The sequence below is a fragment of the Ursus maritimus genome, unplaced genomic scaffold (genome assembly GCF_017311325.1).
Source record: "Ursus maritimus isolate PB19 unplaced genomic scaffold, ASM1731132v1 scaffold_6, whole genome shotgun sequence".
NCBI lineage: Eukaryota > Metazoa > Chordata > Mammalia > Carnivora > Ursidae > Ursus > Ursus maritimus.
In genome coordinates this window covers 83,120,168-83,140,275 of record NW_024426774.1, presented here as the reverse complement: position 1 = coordinate 83,140,275, position 20,108 = coordinate 83,120,168, and the positions used below count along the sequence as shown (strand labels likewise).

Genomic DNA, 20,108 nt, shown 5'->3' with positions numbered 1-20,108 from the left:
GGCAATATTTGTCAAAATGTGAAATCACATGCCAACTGACCCTTCATTCGACATATCAATCCTGCATCTGGGAATTCATCATAAGGATATGCTCTTGTATTTTTCCAAAGATGCATTGTCAAGAAATGGTCATTGCTTTGTTGTTTTTAATAACAAAAATTCCAAAAATAGCCTAAGTTCCTATCCACAGGAAAATGGACAATAAATCATGTGATTCTATGTAATGAGATCCTGGTCTACAATACCTTATCAGCACTTCAAAAATGCAAAAGCTCTGGAACACTGAAGTTTTAGAAAGAATTTGCAGCAAACTTGTTGGGTGGAGAAATCTGCTTTGTGTTGTGAATAGTCTGTTCATCCAGTTCTTGTAAATATTCATTTGTTATATTGTGGAAATACCAGTATGTTTGAATAAGAGGTTCCTCCCCAGACCCTTCTGGAAGTTTCATTATATAAAATTTTATTCTTCTAAAATCTGAAAAAATTATGAATACTAGAATACATATGACTCTAAGGATTTGAAATAAGGGTATGTGAGCATATATTAGCAGCTCTTGAAATATATGTGACAAAAATATATATTTGAAAAATAGATATTGCAGATTGGAAATAACACCAGGTGACATTATTACGTGAAAAAAAATCACAAAGATATAGAATAGTATATATGAAAAGTTCTTTAGGCAAATGCTTATAAATGCATAAGCATAACTGAAGACATATATGAAAACCTAATTACCATGTTTTACTCTGGGAATTGGGATGGATTCTGTCCTAATTCTCTGCCAAAGCTGTCCTAGTTATTGCCCTGCAGTAAAGCAGATAACTTTTCGGGTTCTGACATTGGCAGTCAGCTCTTAGTGGCTGAGAACCTTGCTCCACTCTGTTTTACCCTGGCTCACTTTAACCCTGTTTACCTGACAATACATAATTTCTAAACAAATGCCTTTTGATACACTGCCTTCTTTTGACATTAATATAGATTAAATAAGCATCTCTAAAGAAGTTGATACATACAATTAGCGTGTGAACAAAAGCAGTTTATTACGCTCAACATCACCAAAAAGTAGAATACTTAAATACTTCTGAAACATGACTGCAGATAGCAGAAATCATGTTAACAACAAATACACACACACACACACACACACACACACACACACACACACAACCAGGAGATGATATGAGTTCATTTAGAACAACAGAATCACATTCCTTACTATTTTGCCTTTACATTTAGTAGCTGGTTAAAGACTAACTTTAATTGAATTGAGCCCTTAGAGATAGTCCTTTAAGGAGGCACATTAGGGGTTATTAAATAGATATAAGGAAGCAAATTAACTTTAGAGGTTTAGAACAGGAAAGGATCTTTCAAGATAGCATGGGGCAACCCTCTCAATTTCAAGCAAAGAAAACTGAGGCTCCGAGTGGGAAGGGGCTGCCTCGGGACACACTTCTAACTAGTCAGAGAAGTGAAGCTAGAGCCTCCACTCCCTTACAACACTTAGTTCTGCCGCTGGCCCCTAACACTCCGTCATGCAAACCTGAGCTCTGGAAACCTGGACAAGCTTCTCAGCCACTAAAAGCTTACTGCCCATGCCACTCAAGCCCCACCCAGTCACTTTGCACCAGGGGGTGAGCGCAGACTCCCTTCTCTGTCCCACTGCTGTCAATGGGCTAGTTCTCACTCCAGTCTGTAAACTCAAATGGGGATTTTTGTTTGTTCAACTTCTAACTTTCACTCCAGGTTCTGGGACGGCACAGAAAAAGAGATTATAATCTTACATGGCATAATAACACTGTTTGGTTGATACAGAAATAAAATACATTACCTTATTGTAACAAACTATAGAAATGATCCCTGAAAGTATAGTCTTGCATTACCTTATTGTAACCTTTTTTGGGAGTGGGGGACAGAAACTAGCTGTTGGCTCAAATTCGTATTTCATAGTTCCTACCAGTAGCTCTCTTCGTGATCCAGGAAGTTAATTATATTTATTATATTCCTGTACTTGTCTTCATGGTTTTGCTATAAGAATCTCCACCTCCTCACTGTGTTATTAAGATATTCTATGATCCGTTATCTTTTCCTCATTGACTTATATATAGGATGCTTCTTAATTCCCTTCCCATAAATTCCTCTACAGTCCAGTTAGATGTTTGTTTATTTTTTTCCTTCCTTAGTTCTTTATTCTATAGTCCTTTGTACTGGTGACCCATCTCTTGCCTTATCCTTTGCCTTCCCTAACCCCTCTCCCTCTCACTTCCCTTCTACTCCCCTCCCCATCCTCCCATCTCTCCATCCCCTATCTCCTCCCCAGACAGTACCTGTGCTCTGAGGGCCCATGATGCACTGGGCCCTGACCTTAGCTCGGGGAGTTCTGAGGGGAAGAGTCTTTATCTTTCTTCTGTTCCTTCTTTTGTTTCCTGATTTAGTTCTTTTACAAGCAGATTTTGTAAAATCAGCTAAAAATTCGGCTTGATTCTTTCATAAATCAAAAACAAATTCTGAAGTCTCTTTACTTGTATTATCTGAATGCTTAGATTTTCCTACAATGCCAGGTAATACTTTTGTATAAGAACCAAACTGGCCTGCAAGCTTTTTTAGGACCACTGCTAATTGAAGTGCCAGTGTGATCTCAGGGATCACCAGAGCTACTTGCCTGCAGCGAATTCCTGCTGGACGCACCAAAAATTTCCCCAAATGTATAGATTCTGTGAAAACAGTCCTTGAATCTGAACACTTAACTCTCCTATAAATATATCAAACACTGAATACACTTTGGGACTCAGTCCTCATTTTTCTCACAACTGTTTATCTAGGAGGAGCAAAGGGGCACCACTTGTGACCGCAGCATCCCATCAGAAACACCAAGCTTCCAATACAAAATGTTTCATCCTTGGTTCTTCTTTTCCTTTGCTCACTGGGGTCCTGTGATGCCCTCAAGGCATCTGATGAGCAGTCTGCCCAAGCTGGCTCTTGAAATGGCTAAGAGAATTCGCCCGAAAGAACTCGAAAGTCAAAATGCTGGATTTTATATCCAGCCTGTCATGACTTCCTTCATGGCTCCCTGACTCTAGTGAGCTCTGATTTCCTGTAAAGAGGCTTCTCTGGGCTAAAAGCTGGAGAGTCCCAAAATCAAACGGCCGTCTTTGCTCTTATAAACGGGAGGCTCCAAGATAAAATAACTGATTGTTTTCTCCTGGTACCTCTTCACCTATTTTCCTATTACTTTGAAGGTCATCAGTATTTAGGCTTTAAAGAGAAACCTGGGGAGAAAGCAACCAAGAATGGTATTTTGAAAGCTTGTAAGACTTGGGAAGTAGACCAGGTGCAACTCAGGGTAGGTTAGCAACTCCTACAAATTAGTACCTGTAAACATTTGATCTTATTGTAAATAAATGAAGCTTATTAATTTGATTGTAGGTTAAATATCATTATAAGGATGTTTTGATGACATTGGTAATTTATCTAATGTTGACTGATATGAAAGGAAGTATCAGATTTTGTTGTTGTTGTTGTTGTTGTTGTTGTTGTTGTAAGTAGGCTCCATGCCCAACCTAGGGCTTGAACTCAAGACCCTGAGATCGAAGGTCAGATGGCTCTACTGACTGAGCCAGCCAGGTGCCCCACAGATATTCCTATATAGACATTTATGGGGATTTTTTAAAAAGATTTTATTTATTTATTTGACAGAGATAGAGACAGCCAGCGAGAGAGGGAACACAAGCAGGGAGAGTGGGAGAGAAAGAAGCAGGCTCATAGCGGAAGAGCCTGATGTGGGGCTCGATCCCATAACGCCGGGATCACCCATGAGCCGAAGGCAGACGCTTAACCGCTGTGCCACCCAGGCGCCCCATTTATGGGGATTTTATCAATCAAAGAAATCTTGGTGACGCCAGCTGGGCTTCAGTCATGTGTTGCTAAGGAGAAGAATAAGCCATCGATAAGGAAGTGGAGGCATATATAGAAGTGTGTCCAAAGTGGCACTTTGCCTGGCATTGATTTAATTAGCTCTTCTGGAGTATTTCATTGTTTAACACAAAGTTGTAACTTGATATAGAAAATTAATTAATTTTGCAGAGTCTAATATTTCAAACATGGAGATCTTCAGAGCAATGTGAGCATTCATTTTGCTGGAACCTCAAAACACTTCCACAGAGCCTAACGGAGTGCTCTCTGCATACTTACACCTGCCTCTGTTTTGGGACTGAGCCAGCACAATGTTGATAGTGGCTATCTCTATCTTTCTACTTAGGCTGTTACTAGTGGGATTATGTTTTATTCCCTGTATCTAAAACAATGCCTGACATATACAATTCCTCCAAAAAAAAAATAGCTGTATAAATGAAGAAATGCTTATACCATGCATATACCTCCTGGCAAGGCAATACCACAGCACAGATCTTCAAGAAATTGGCTAGTAAGTCATTAGGTGCTTAGACAGAGACTATTTCTATGGTCCAGATGAGAGGTTCTAAGGGGTGCTGGCAAGGTCAACCCCACCCAAGCCACATGTAGGCAAAGAAAGGCTGCAGAGATAAAACTGTTGCCTGGCAGGGCTGCAGGCTGAGGGCAGGTCTTATGAGACTGCTGTGAGGTGGCCTCTCTCTTCCCTAATAATTCACCACATGGGAAACATGCAGGGAAGGGCTCAGTTTCTAATGGGTGACGCCGGCGAGGTGTGCAGCAGCGGGTCACCGAGGACCTCCTTGCACAGAGCTGCCTGGTCTGGGGCCCTGGCCCCGGTGCCTCCACTGAGAGTTCTTGGCATCGTCCTGTCCAGGCGGTGTGTTATGGGAGATTGCAAATCCCGTCGCGGAGTTGATAGCTGGCTGGTTTGTATGCACTTTCCGTTCAGCATATTAACAAATTCTTCTGCTGTTCGTTGTTTATTTTTCAGAACTAAGCACAAAGAAAAACTTCTGAATCCTTTTTCTTCTGATTTATAGAAATGCAGGATTACAGAAATGAAGTGCTATGAGGAATTTAATGCAATAAACAAGGATATGTCGTATGTCTACACCTATGTCTCTCTGTATTTATATATATATTTAAATCCCCAAACTGTCGTTGGAGTTTATCACCTCTCCAAGTCACTTAACGACATTGAGCCTCAAAATCTTTATTTGGAAAAAAAATAATAAAAGAAGTAACAACAGTATTTTTGTGGGAAAGTAAAATAAAATCCATAGCTGGTTGTTGTAGGATTAAATTTCATGAAGCATGTGAACATTTCCAACATGCTGTCAGATGTATTTTCAGTGCTTACAAATAAACATTAAGTAGAATCTGCCCCTGAATGCTGTCTCTGGGAAATGTATTCTTTTCTTACAGGAACACAACTTCGATTGTATCAGGAAAGTTAATAAAAATATGACTCATTTTGGGGAAATATGCATGATAAACAGCTTAATGAGATGCACCTCTTCTATAAAATTTAGTGATTGCCCAGCTACACAAAAGAGTACCTGTTTCCAAAACCATCTACATGACACTGTCATGCTACACTTTCCTAAAGGAAATGCATAATAATTATCTCTATTTTGAAGATAAAAAAGAGATACAAAGATAGGCAAGGGAAGTAAGCTTTCTGAGGTCATATAGTCAATTGGTGACCAAATCAGGGAGATAATTCAAGAGCCCAGATTCATGGACTACTGCTCAGCCGCTTTATTTACCTTGGAGGTAAAGCTGGAGTCCAGGTGTGTGAAGATGATTGATTCTGTTTTTCTTAGCAGGGGAGGTGAATGCCGGAGAAGGGAAACACCCAGGCTTGTGTTCTTTATTCAGTCGCCTTTTCCTTGCTTTGTTCCCCTGGAAACATTAAATCTATAATTTTTTAAAGCTGTTATTATAATGTGTATGAAATGTATTCTCTTTCCTCCTCTTCCTCTCTGTTCTGATTGCTGGAAACCACATAAAAGCCAGTCAATGTGGTGGAAATTAAGTCTTGGGGGAGAGTATTCAGCTGATGTATTGATTCCAAGTTGCTATTAAGGAAATAATTAAACCATTATGTTATTGGTGATTTTATTTGTCTGCTTTGTGTGAAGGACATTTATTTGCATTAGTTGAAAATTAACTAATAAACTTCTATGCTTTTATATAATATGAGATTTATCTAATCAAAAAAGGATGGATTTGCTGATCTAACTAGACACTATCCATTTTAAAGAGCAACAACAAAATTCCTAATCAGTAAATAATTTATTTCAAGCCAATGGGTTCTAAAAAGTCTGACAGTTGCTTGTGGTTTTCTTCTTTTTTCGTAAGTTCAGCATTTAAATGTCTTTCTTCTTTTGCGTTACATTGTCATTGGAGTTCATGTTGTGTTACTTTTATTATCACAGAGGCTGCAAATATTTATTTTTAATATTCTAGTCTCAGAATAAGAAACGATATTCCGCACCAGGGTGTGCATACTTACTTAGCATAAGAATGTGTTCTATTTTAAAAGCAATTGCATAAGAAACAGCAATGCTGGAGCTAGAATAATTTATATGGGGAAACTTGGCTATATGATAAAACATTGACTGCTAAATTACTGCTGTAATCCTGAGAGCAGGATGGTGCCTTCTTATGTTTGCCTTTCTTTACCTCCTTCTGCCAAGGTCATATTGTAGTCATATTTTGATTTTGAATTTCCAGCATCCTGACATATTTGCATTTTCCCTATTTTCGGGAAAGAAATTGTGCTATGTTATAAATATGTTATAATGGTAGTGTCAGAGCAAAAAAAAGAAAAGAAAAGAAAAGAAAAGAAAAGAAGAAAGAAAGAAAGCAAAGCAAACAACTTCCCCCGTTTTTATCTTTGATAGTTTTTCTTTTTTTCCAAGTGGAGGACAAAATAGTAAAGATGGATTATAATTTCTTTTTTTTTAAATAATGAAGAATATGTTTTATAAAAGGCATTTAGAGCTACAAATTAGCACCTACACCTACCATTTGATTTTTAAAAATTTATTCAAAATAGGATTTGGAGGAGGATGTGAGGGAATCTAAAATATGAGTTATTTTATTCTCTAAATACTGAGTTAAGGAGTTTACTGCAATTTCAATCTGCAAAGAAAAACAAAAGTCACCGTTTCCAGGAAAGATGATGTCATTTTCTTCAGATTCCATTCCTTTCTTGTTTACCGACTTCCTCTGGCGAACTATTCTTTCTATTAGAGTGTAATGTCACCAGGACCCAGGTCAAGAAACAGTGTCCCAGAAACCCCACTCCAACTTCTGTCAGCATAGATTACTTTCACCTGTATTTGTGCGTTACATAAATGGAATCCTACATTATCTCCCTACAGTTGACTTGGGTAGTATAATCCCCTTGGCTAGGGCTTAAACTGGGTGGGACATCTCCTGCCTGGAGCATCCCTTTGTTCACATTGTACTAACAAAGAGTGCATCATCCTGGTCACTTAAGTCAATGAAAGAATAAAGGGGAAAAAATCTGAAGAGTTTTAGATCTGAACAAAATTTGTAGCCTAATTGCTCCAAGCCCCAAGGTCTTGCTTTTCACACAAGAGTTTTTAAAAATGCTTCTTAGAATCCAATTCTAGCAAAGATTGAGTAGCTTATCCCTCCCTCTCAGTCTTCCCTCTTAAAACTATAAAATGCCTGATAAAACACAACAAAAAAGCATAGACAGAGTAAGAGGTAGGAAGAAGACAGACTGCCTGGGAGCTCCGGACTTGAGAACTCAGTGAGTTGCCTTTTATAGATCTTGGACAGGGCACTGCAGAATCTCCAATTGAACCACCTATAGGCACAGGCCAAACAAAGCTCCAAGGAGAGCCTGCTCCTGTCAGCACTAGGACTGCAAAAAGAATGGTTGTGAGAGAACAGAAAACTTCTTGGACAGTATCTTCCAGACTTGAGCCAAATACCAACAGAACTCTCCCTGCTGCCTGGTTTCAGTGGAGCTGAGAGGGGAGCTGACCTTCCACCCCACTCTCCCACCCTCCTATGCAGGCAGATCTCTGAGGTCCCCTCCCCACAGAAGCAGGCAGTGCTTTGATTCTTCCACCTGGGCAGTGTCAAGCCGCAGGGAGATTTAACATGGTGACACCCTCGCCTCTCAGCTCATTCATTCCCAGGCACTGTCAGTAGTGCCTAATGTGTGGCTCAGCTTGCTCACTAACTTGACATGGATAAGGGAACAGGGTAGTGGGAGACAGGCACTCCACTGCCCCACCTCTTCATCCCTGGGAGGAACTGTGCTTCTGCCTCAACCCTGTAGCAAAAACAGTGGTTTTGAGTCAGTCCTCAGTTTCCCATCTCCATGATATCATGGGGCCCAGTGGGGAGCTGAGCATATACTCCCCCTGAGGGACAACAAGCAGGCCAAATAGGCATTCACTTTTGCTGGGAAAATAAGGTATCAGAGGGGCCTAAGGAGAAGCTGAACTTGCATTCCTCCATCTTCAACCAGGCAATGTAAGCCAGCATTTTATTGTGGCCATGTCAGTGGGGCCCAGGGTGAAGCTGAATAGACCCACACATCATGTCTTAGAACTACAGAACTACATCTCAACAAGGGGACTGTCTACCAAAAAAAAAAAAAAAGAAATTAAATTGTCTAGGATACAATCACTCATCATATCAAGAACGGGGAAAATCACAACTTGAATGAAAAAATCAATCTCATTCAATGTTAGATGACAACATTGAGATAATCAGATGTCAGAATTGTCTGACAAAGAATTTAAAACAAACACCATAAAAATACTTCAATAAGATTTAAACATTCTCTGGAAACAAACAAAAAAGTTTCATCAAAGAAATTGAAGTTACCTATTTTAAAAAATAACTAAATAAAAAGTATAGAACTGAAAACTCCAATAAATGGGATCCAACTTGACGGATGGGCTGAATAGCAGAGTGGAGATGGCAGAGGATGGGATCTGTGAGCTTGAGGACAAATCAATCGAATTTATCCAATTTGGACAACAGAAAATAGAAAAGAGGAAAAAAAAAAAGTCCTAAGACATGAACAACAAAGTTTGCATTCAGATAAAAAATAGCCTTAAATGAAGAGTAGGCTGGAGCTGGTGGCAAAAGCCTGTGAGCACCTCCCAGTGATGATTACTGAAGATTTGGACTTGAGGGTGTCCATCTGAGGGGCATTTACTGCCTCACTACTGGACATTAATTAAAGCTTCTCCTATGACTGAAGGCTAAAGTGACCTTCAAACATGAAATACCACCTAGGATGATGTCAGCAAAATGTCCTACTATATACCATAGTATATAAATACTATACCCTTGGTATAGTGCCCAGAAGAGTTCCATAATGCCATGGAAATGGTTTGTACAGGATATCATTACTAAGGAAATGCAAGCAGGAGATTCTCATAGCAGGGAGCCTCTTTTCCCCTAGGACTGACTCTGGAACTATGTGAGGAGAGACCGGATTCTATTGTCACTTGGGCTGTGCCCTATGAGAAGTCCTTGACTAACCAACAAAGAGCAGCTCTGTGGACAGTAGTTCTAAGGTGAATGGACAACATCTTGTTTGGAAGGCCACCTTCTGATAAAAGAAGGTAAACACAGATCAGTCTGGTGTCCTGCTTTCCTGCAGTGGTGGAAGGAGTAAAAAGTGGTAAAAACTTCTTTTTTTCTTTTAAGATTTTATTTATTTATTTGACAGGGAGAGAGACAGCCAGTGAGAGAGGGAACACAGACAGGGGGAGTAGGAGAGGAAGAAGCAGGCTCCCGGCGGAGGAGCCTGATGTGGGGCTCAATCCCAAAACACCAGGATCACACCCTGAGCCGAAGGCAGATGCTTAACGACTGCGCCACCCAGGCACCCCATAACTTCTACGTTTGGGTTTTATAGATTCATGGGCACTGGTCAATAGCCTGGGCACATGGTCAGGCAGAAGGACAACAGAAACCAGGCCTATTGAAGGGATGCCCATATGGAATACAGCCCTTGGGAAATCACTGTGGGAATATGAGGGTGCACTGAAGTAGTGAGACAGTCGGGAAGCTTGGGAAGCAGTCCCTATGCACCCTGGGCACTTCTTGCTGCTTATTATCACTTTTCTTTTTTAAAATTTTTTTTAAAGATTTCATTTATTTATGTGACAGAGAGACAGCCAGCGAGAGAGGGAACACAGCAGGGGAGTGGGAGAGGAAGAAGCAGGCTCCCAGTGGAGGAGCCTGATGTGGGACTCGATCCCAAAACACCAGGATCACACCCTGAGCCGAAGGCAGACGCTTAATGACTGTGCCACCCAGGCGCCCCTATCACTTTTCTTGCAAAGTAAAGCAGGAACCAAGGAGTAACCCCAGACCAGTTCAGGCTCATCTGAAACAAGACAGGCACCAAGCTTCACCTTTCACTGACTTCTTCCCTCATTATGATGCCAAAAATCATGCCCAGAGGTGAAGACTCCACAGGCATATAAAACATATAATGTATGAGGAAGCCTGTTCTGTCAACTGGGTCTGCGTGCCCAATTCCCCATATTTCCCTGCCCCAACATGCTTAGGCATCACTCCTTGACCACTTCAGGCCCTTTAAAACCTTCCCCGGTTATTTTTCGAAAAGCTGGTCTGACATTCCTGTTGCAAATGTGTCTCCCTTCAGCTTGAGCTGTTGCACCAGTAATGCCTTACTTGTGTCTGCACATTTTGGGTCCAATCTCATTTGTACCATTGCTGGGTCCAAGCACCCAAGTAAAGTAACAATAAACGCATGTCAACACCATCAGAAGAACTTTGGTTTGGAAAGTGGTGGGAATCAACAAGCAGATATCCCCATGGGCTTCCTTGAGAGGGCCACCTAGGCCCATGAAATGAGTGCATATGGGGGTATGCAGCAATGCAGAGATGGGTGAATCCAGACACATTCTTCTTGCACCCTCTGAGGCACAAAGTGCCAGCAAGAACTGTTCTGTATGCCAGCAGATGGCAGAGACTGCTAGAGACTGTAGATAACTATGTGGCAGATTCCTTGGTGAGAAGGCCCTGAACATGGCTGGCCAGCCAGTCAGACTACTGCTAGTAACCCTGGAGGGTTACAACTAGGGCCTGAGAGGAGCACACACTGAATCTGGACTGGGACTTCCTTACCTGGTAGTACACGCATCTCCTCAGAATGTATTGTGTAAGAGAACCAGAAGGGAAGATACCGAATCAATGTGGATGGCTGATCACCATTTCTTCAGACTAAGGAACACACTTTACAGCCCATAATGTCTTCCTTAGAATAATAGTTTCGTAGAGAATTGAAATGGGATATTAAAACATTGGTTGTCTACAATGGGGGAGATAAAGAAATGAACGGCTGGCTTACGTGCCTTTAGGGGTATGTGCTCATACTCAACATGAACACCAATGGGGCTAAAGGAGTGTGCCCCCCAAATAGATTTCTGTTTTCTGGTGGACTAGGGCAATGGGGATAGAGGAAGATGCTGGGATTCTTTATCCCCACATCACCTCATGAGTTTTTCCCCACAAAGTGATGTTGTCAATTATACTATCTGCCTGAAAAGAGTGAAACCCTATACTGCTGACATCACCCTTGTTTTTGGAACATAACAAGATCAAATGGAAGCCTACAAACTTGAGTGGCCTCATCCTGGGAGACATTCTCAAAAGAAAAGATGATGGAGTGGATGGTTATTAATGACTGAATGGGAGACTAGCAATGTGACAGTATCTTTTGATTTTTGTGATTGTTTTGGTATTAAGGATCCACTTTCCAAGACCAGGGGGTAGACTCTGATATTATGATTTGTAATAAAGAATATATATTTGGTCTTGTTCCTGGTTCTGGCCCAAAGCTTTTAAAACCCTTGGAATTTCCAGTGATGAGAACTGCAAAGGCATTTTTGTTATGTTGATAAGGTGACCATTGGAAAAGCCCTAGATAACCTAAGGAAAGGGACTGGTTACCAGGGAAGCCAACCATGTGATTGGAGTGTTGGAACTTTTTCATTTCCCCCCTGGAAACCTCCAGGAGCTGACAGGGGTTGGAGATTGAATTCAATCACCAGAGACCAATGATTTAATAAATTATACCTACTTAATGCAGTCTCTATAAAAAACCAAAGGACAGGGTTTAGAAAACTTCCTGGTGGGTGAACACATGGAAATTTGGTTAAATAGCAATCTAGAAGTCATGGAGGCTCTGTGCCCTTTTCCTACACATTGCCCTAGGTATCTCTTCCATCTGGCTATTCCTGAGTTATATCCTTTTATGGTAAACCAGTAATCTAGTAAGTAACATGTTTCTTTGAGTTCTGTAAGCCATTGTAACAAATTAATCAAACCCAAAAAAAGAGTCATTGAAACCTCTAAACCTTAGCCAGGTAGTCAGAAGCACAAGTGATAATCTGGACTTTTGATTGGTGTCTGAAGTGTGTGACAGGTAGTCTTGTAGGACTGAGCCCTTAACTGTGGGGTCTGGTACTATGTCTAGTAGATAGTATCAGAATTGAGTTGAATTGTAGGATGCCCAGCTTACGCCAGATAATTGCTTGGTCATGTGGGAACCTCCAACCCCCTATGTTAGAATTGGAATTAGAATCATTAATGTTCGTGGTAGTATTTTTCATAATAGCTTTAAGGTAGAAGTAGCCCAAATATTCATCAGTGGAAGAATGGATAACAATGTGGTGTCTGTCCCCAGAATGGAATATTATTCAGGTATAAAAGAAATGATACATAATGCTACAACATGGGTGAACCTTGAAAATATTATGCTAAGTGAAAGAAGCCAGACATAAAAAATCCCATAGTATATGATCCATTTAAATGAAATATCCAGAATAGGTAAATCTATGGAGACAGAAGATCAGTGATTGCTTAGGACTAGAGGTGGTGGGGGTGGGGAATAATGGTTAAAGAGTCTGGTGTTTCTCTAAAGAGATAAAAATGTTCAAAAATTGTCTATGATGATGGTTGCATACATTTATGAATACTAAAAGATATTGCATTATATGGATTCATTACATGGATGCATTGTATGGTATGTGAATTATAACTCAATAACATTATTTTAAAGATATATAAACAAACAAACAAAAAAACTCAAAATGGATTCTAGATGTAAATGTAGAATGTAAAACTATGAAATGACTTGGGAAAAAATTGACAATCTTTGGACCTAAGAGTTTTTAGAAGTGACACCAAAAGTATGTTCTATAAATGAAAAAATTGATAAATTCAACTGATGGAAATGAACTACTTTTGTTCTAGGAAAGACCTTGTGAAGAGACAAGAAGCTAAGCCACAGGCTGGAAAAATTATTTGCAAACTATCTAGCAGTAGATGTGCATCTAGGGGTAAAAAGCTCAAAATTCAATAGTAAAAATAAATAGAAAATCCAATTAGAAAATGGGCGAAGTACAGAAACAGACATTTCCTTGAAGTGGATATATAGATGGCAAGTTAGCACACGAAAAGATGTTCAAAATATTAACCATTGGAAAAATGCATATTATATTCACAGCACATTATACACCAATTAAAAAAGGTAAAATAAAAAAAAATGTGACATCAAGAAGTAAATCTTTCATGCCTTGGCTATACAAATGTAAAATCATATGGCCATGCAGGAAAACAATCTTGTAGTTTCTTATAAAACTGAACATGCACCTACCACACAACCCAGCAATTGTATTCTTGGGCATCTATCACAGGGAAATGAAAACTTAGGTTCACACAAAATCTTATTGTGAATATTCATAGAAGCTTTATTCATAACTGCCAAAATCAGGGGAGTGAGTGGAACGTCCTTCAACAGATGAATGGTTAAATAAACTGTAATATGTCCATTTCACTGAATATTATGATATTTAGTGAACACTGAACATTGAATATTAGAATATTTAGAAATGCAGTTTTAACCTTGTTGATGTAGTTCTCTTAAATGATATGAATTATAGCTGAATTCCTACTAAATTGATTAGTGTTGATTTGGAATTCTGATTAATTTATGACAAATTTATAAACTTTTCAGTGAGGCAATTCCTTCACCTGAGAAAGGTTAAATGTAAGGGGACATCACTGCAGTGGCTTTTAGCTATCGTGGCTTCATGTTTATATTTAAACTAATTACTACCTGTGTTCCTTGTCTTCCCCTTAGTGACATATGGAGGAAGAGTCATAATCATAATGGAATGAGAAACTAGACAATTGAGGTAGAGAGAGTGTTCTGCTTTAGGCCAAAATCAAGTAACAGGAACTGGCTTTACCACCTTGACCTAAATAATATAAAAATAGCTGAAATAAATGAAACAATATTTTGCAGACATGGACCATCATCAGCACAGCAGGACTGCGATCCTTGAAGTCTCCAGGCTGTACTGTAGGGGCTGGATCTAAGCAGAGCCCAGCAATTTTGCTGAGCTGAGTGTCCGTGCTGGGAGAGAAGGCAACTGGAAATTATGGAACAGAAGGGAAGAAGAGATAACTACAGAGCATAAAAGCACCAGAATGCCTTGGGAAGCGTTGGCTTGGTGCTGAGCTGTCCATGCATGAGAGGAAAATATCCAAGGCTATGAAAAGAACTATCAGAAAAATGTAGGTAGAAAATTTTCTGGAGATCACAAAGAACTAGGAATAATTTGTGTTCCTATGGTTAACAAGTAGAACTCTCAGAAGTACGTTGTATGGAGACAAATTAATCCTAAAGGGTGCTGGGCCAATCATAAAACACTTAAAGCAAGAACAAAACCCAACACTATAGGGATATAACAAAATCTAGGAACCAACAAGATAAGATTCTTAATATCTGGTATAAAAAAAAATATTACCAGGCATTCAGTAAGGCAGGAAAATAGAACTTGTAACTCAGAGGAAATATCAATCAATAAGACCAAACCAAGAAATAGAGATGATGGAAAACAAGGACACAAAAACATCTATTATAAATACTTTATGTCCAAGAAAGTAAAGGAAAATATGACCATGATGAGAAGAGAAAGGGAAGATGTAAAAGCTATTTAAATAGTTTCAAGACACATGTAAAAATGTTCAAAATCATTAGCCATCAGGGAAATTCAAATCAAAACCACACTAAGATACCACCTTACACCAGTTAGAATGGCAAAAATTGACAAGGCAAGAAACAACAATTGTTGGAGAGGATGTGGAGAAAGGGGATCCCTCCTACATTGTTGGTGGGAATGCAAGTTGGTACAGCCACTCTGGAAAACAGTGTGGAGGTCCCTTAAAAAAATTAAAAATTGAGCTACTCTATGATCCAGCCATTGTACTACTGGGTATTTACCCCAAAGATACAGACGCAGTGAAGAGAAGGGCCATATGTACCCCAATGTTCATAGCAGCATTGTCCACAATAGCTAAATCATGGAAGGAGCAGAGATGCCCTTCAACAGATGACTGGATTAAGAAGATGTGGTCCATATATACAATGGAATATTACTCAGCTATCAAAAAGAATGATTTCTCAACATTTACTGCAACATGGATGGCACTGGAGGAGATAATGCTAAGTAAAATAAGTCAAGCAGAGAAAGACAATTATCATAAGGTTTCTCTCATCTATGGAACATAAGAACTAGGAAGATCGGTAGGAGAAGAAAGGGATAAAGAAAGGGGGGTAATCAGAAGGGGGAATGAAGCATGACAGACTATTGACTCTAAGAAACAAACTGAGGGCTTCAGAGGGGAAAGGGGTAGGGGAATGGGATAGACTGGTGATGGGTAGTAAGGAGGGCACATATTGCATGGTGCACTGGGTGTTATACGCAACTAATGAATCATGGAACTTTACATCAGAAACCAGGGATGTACTGTATGGTGACTAACATAATATAATAAAAAATATTATTATTAAAAAAATAAATAGTTTCAAGAGATGAAAAACACAATATCTGAAGTGAAAAAATATATATACTGAATAGGATTAAGAGCAGATTTAACAATATAGAAGAAAAGATTCTTCAGTGAACTTATAGAATCTACCCACAAAAAAGTGCAGTGAGAAAAAAGACTGACAAGATGAAAAGATCACTGGATACTTGTGGAACAATGTCAGGCAGACTAGTAGGTATTTAAGTTCCAGAAAGAGGCACACATTATATATGTGCGATTCCAGAAAGTTCCAAAAAAGGGAGAGAATAAAGAACAATAACATTAATAGCCAAAATTTTCAAAATGTAATGAAAATTTTAAACTTATAAATTCAAGAAGCTTAAAGACCTCAGATGAAATAAATATAAAGGAAACCACACAAAGGCACATAGGAATCAGATAGCAAAAAATGAGGAATAAGGAGGAAAAAAAAAAAAGCAGCCAGAAAACAAGCATACATTATGTACACAGAGGACTAAATACACACAGATTTCTTTTCAGAACTATGTGGAAGGACGTCTTTAAAGTACTAAATGGAGCAGGGGAACCTGTGAACCTAGAATTCTTTACCAGCAAGAATCACTTTGAAAACCAAAGGTGAAATAAAGACTTTTGGGGACAATCAAAATGTGAGAGACATCACTGTCAGCAAACCTGCACTGTGAGAAATGTTAAAGGATGTTTATCATGAAGAAAAAAAATGATGTCAGATGGAAATTTGGACCCACAGGAAAGATAAAAGAGAACTGCAAATGATAAATATGTGGAACTATATAAAAATGTCTTATTATTATTCAATATCTTTAACAGATAATTGATCTCTTAAAAATTTAAGCTAACAATATATTTGTATTTACAGAATAATATATTTTTACAATAAAAATATATCTTTACTACACATATATATGAATGAATTTATAGCAGATGCAAAAGTAGAATGTAAACCATTAACCTAAAGAACACAAAATAGAAGTCTTTAATGCACAAAATAGAAGTGGTATTTTACTATCTGTAGGTAGATTGTGATAATCAAAATTGCATCTTGCAAACTCCAAAATTACCAAAAAGATATAGCTAATACGCCAGTAGTGGATATGAAATGTAAACATTGAAAAAGCAAACAAAAATTAAACCTTCAAATAACCCAAAGAAAGACAGGAAAGAGGAGGAAATAAAATGGTAAAAAACAAAACAAAACAAACAAACTAAAAAACCCAGAGTGGTAATATATTTTTTTAAGTTTATGTATGTATGTATGTACGTATGTATGTATGTATTATTATTATTATTATTATTATTTTTTAGTCATCGTTACACCCAACATTGGGCTTGAACTCATGACTCTGAGAGCAAGAGTTACATGCTCCATGGAGTGAGCCAGCCAGGTGCCCTCAGAGTGGACAATATTAATATCAGACAGTAGAGACTCTATAGAAAGAATCAGGAAGTCAGGAAAGCAGTAAGTTACTTAAGAGATCATTACAATACCAAACATGTATTCAACTAATAACAGAGTTTAAAAATACAGGAACCAATAACTGAAGAAAAAGAGAAAAAAAGAAAAAGAAAAGAAAAGAAAAGAGAAAGAAAGAAAGAAAGAAAGAAAGAAAGAAAGAAAGAAAGAAAGAAAGAAAAAAGAAAGAAAGAAAGAAAAAGAGAAAGAGAAAGAAGGAGAAAAAGAGTAAAAGAGAGAAAAGGAGGGAGGGAGGAAGGAAAGAAAGAAGGAAGTAAGAGGTAGGGAGACAGAAATCTTCCATTATAGCTGGAAAATTCAGATTTCCTCTTTCAGTAATTGATACAATTAAAAAGAAAATCGAAAGGCTATTAAAAGCTTAAACATTGCGACCAACAAATTAGACCGAATTGATATTACAGAAAACTCTACTATACTTTCAAGAGCATGTGGAAACTTCATCAAGATAGGCTATATTCAGACCATAAAACAAAACTCAAGAAGTTTTAAACATAGACATCACAAAATATTAGCAAATAAAATCAGCAATTTATAAAAGCAATCATATAACAACACAAAGGGAGGTATATCCCCACTATACAAGGCTGGTTCAACACCTGAAAATCAAATAATGGGAACTCTCACATCAACAGGCTAAACAAGAAAAGTCACATGATCATATTAATATATGCAGAAAAAGATTTGAGAAAATCTTTTGACCTTCACAAAAATTAACTCAATGAGATGGACCACAGACCGAAATATAAAACACACAATATAAAACTTCTGTAAGATAACATAGGAGAAAATCTAGATGGCCTCGTGTATGGTGATAACTTTTTAGATACAGCACCAAAGGCAAGATCCATGGAAGAAATAACTGGTAAGTGGTACTTTCTTAAAATTAAAAACTTCCACTCTTCAAAAAGCCACATAAAAAGAATTATAAGAAAAGCCACAGATTTGGAGAAAATATGTGCAAAAGACACAGCTGATGAAGGACTATTATCCAAAATATACAAAGAAGTCTTAAAACTCAACAAAAAGAAAATAAATAACTTCAAATAGAGCTGAAAATCTTAAAATTCACCTCATGAAAGGAGATATACAGATGGTAAAGAAGCATATACAAAGCTGTATAGATGAAAAGATGCTCGATATCACTAATCATCAAGGAAAGTAAATCAAAACCTCAAGGAGCGATCACCTTACCCCTGTTAGGATGGCTATTGTTAAAGATGAGAAATGACAAGAGTTGGCAAGGATGTGGAGAAAAGGGACCCCTTGCACACTGCTGGGAATGTATATTAGTGCAACCACTGTGGAAAACAGTACAGAAGCTCCTCAAAAAACTAAAAATAGAGGTATCATACAATCCAGCAATTCTACTTCTGGGCATTTCCCTAAAGAAAGTGAAAACGCTAATTTGAAAAGATAAATGCACTTCTACATTTATTGCTACATTATTTACAATAGCCAAGATACAATGTCCAAAGAGGATTGACTGGATAAAGAAGATGTGGAATAAGGAAGAATTTGTAGAAAAATGGATGGAGGAGGTCAAAAGATATGTTTCCAGTTATAAAATAAGTTAAACCGAGTACACAATGGTGTATTGCATATTCGAAAGTTGCCAAGACACTGTATATAAAGAGTCTTCATCACAAGAACAAAAAATTTTTGTAACTATGTATAGTGACAGATATTAATAGGCTTATTGTGATCATTTTGCAATACATACAAATATCAAGTCATTATATATATGTTGTATACCTGAAACAAATAGAATGTTACATGCCAATCGTACGTCAACTTAAAATAAGATATATCTTTCTTTACCATGGGTCATGGTAAAATTAAGAAAAAAGAAAAAAAAAACTTCCCTAAAAGGAGTTTAACCACACTGTCCACTAGCCAAATGTGGCTATTTAAATTGCAATTAATTAAAGTTTAATAAAATACAAATCCAATCCCTGAATAACATTAACTGTATTTTAAGTACTCAATGGCTGTGATTGGTTAAAGGTTATTGTTTTGGACAGTGCAGTTATAGAACATTGATGCCATAGAAGCAAGTACTTTTGGGCAGTGTTGGTCTAAGGTCATAGTCCTAAGTAAATGTTAAAGAACTGATTTTGCTCCTGACTTATTCTTGTTAATTTTGCCTTGCTACATGATATTTAATAGGAAATCTAGTTAAAAGTTAAGTGAATATTTAGTAATTTGGACAAAATATTGTGTATCTCAAGTTAAGTGACTGACTTACAGATTTTAATAGATTTAATGTGTTACTTCAATAATGTATTGCACATGCAAGTATTGAGACATTATTTAGAAAGGACATAATTCATTTTAAACAGCTGCAATAATTAACCAATAATTATTATAATTTATTTAATATTTATCCCAGTTTTGGGTTATTAGGTTGGTGATTTAAACCCATGGGGATATATTAAGGTTGATTGAGGAAAAGAGCAAAAGAACTTAACCTTTCAATAATGAGAGGAGAACAGGTACTTATCTTATTCCCCTCTGTAATATCATGTTTTATGAAAAATTTGTGGAAAATCAAAAATATTTGATTTGTGGAATTTTCTTCAGAGCAGAGCAATGATTCCCTCCAGGAATAGATGAGGTGAGCCTCATCTATGTTTCACTTTGTGTTTAATTAATTTGCTTTTTGAGAAAATTCAGAGTAGAAAATAGAGAAAACCATACAGTAAAATATGAAATCCTAGAATCTGAATTCATAAATCATACCGTAAAATATCTAAGTTTGTTTCCAGGTTTTCTTTTGCCACAGAAAGAATGTTATAGGCCTGT

The 20,108-nt window shown here is 37.9% G+C and overlaps 1 pseudogene; it reads right to left on the bottom strand.

Annotated features, from left to right (window-relative positions):
- Window positions 1-1,755: 1,755 nt before the first annotated feature.
- On the bottom strand, window positions 1,756-1,877 carry LOC121101110 (annotated as a pseudogene).
- Window positions 1,878-20,108: the final 18,231 nt, after the last annotated feature.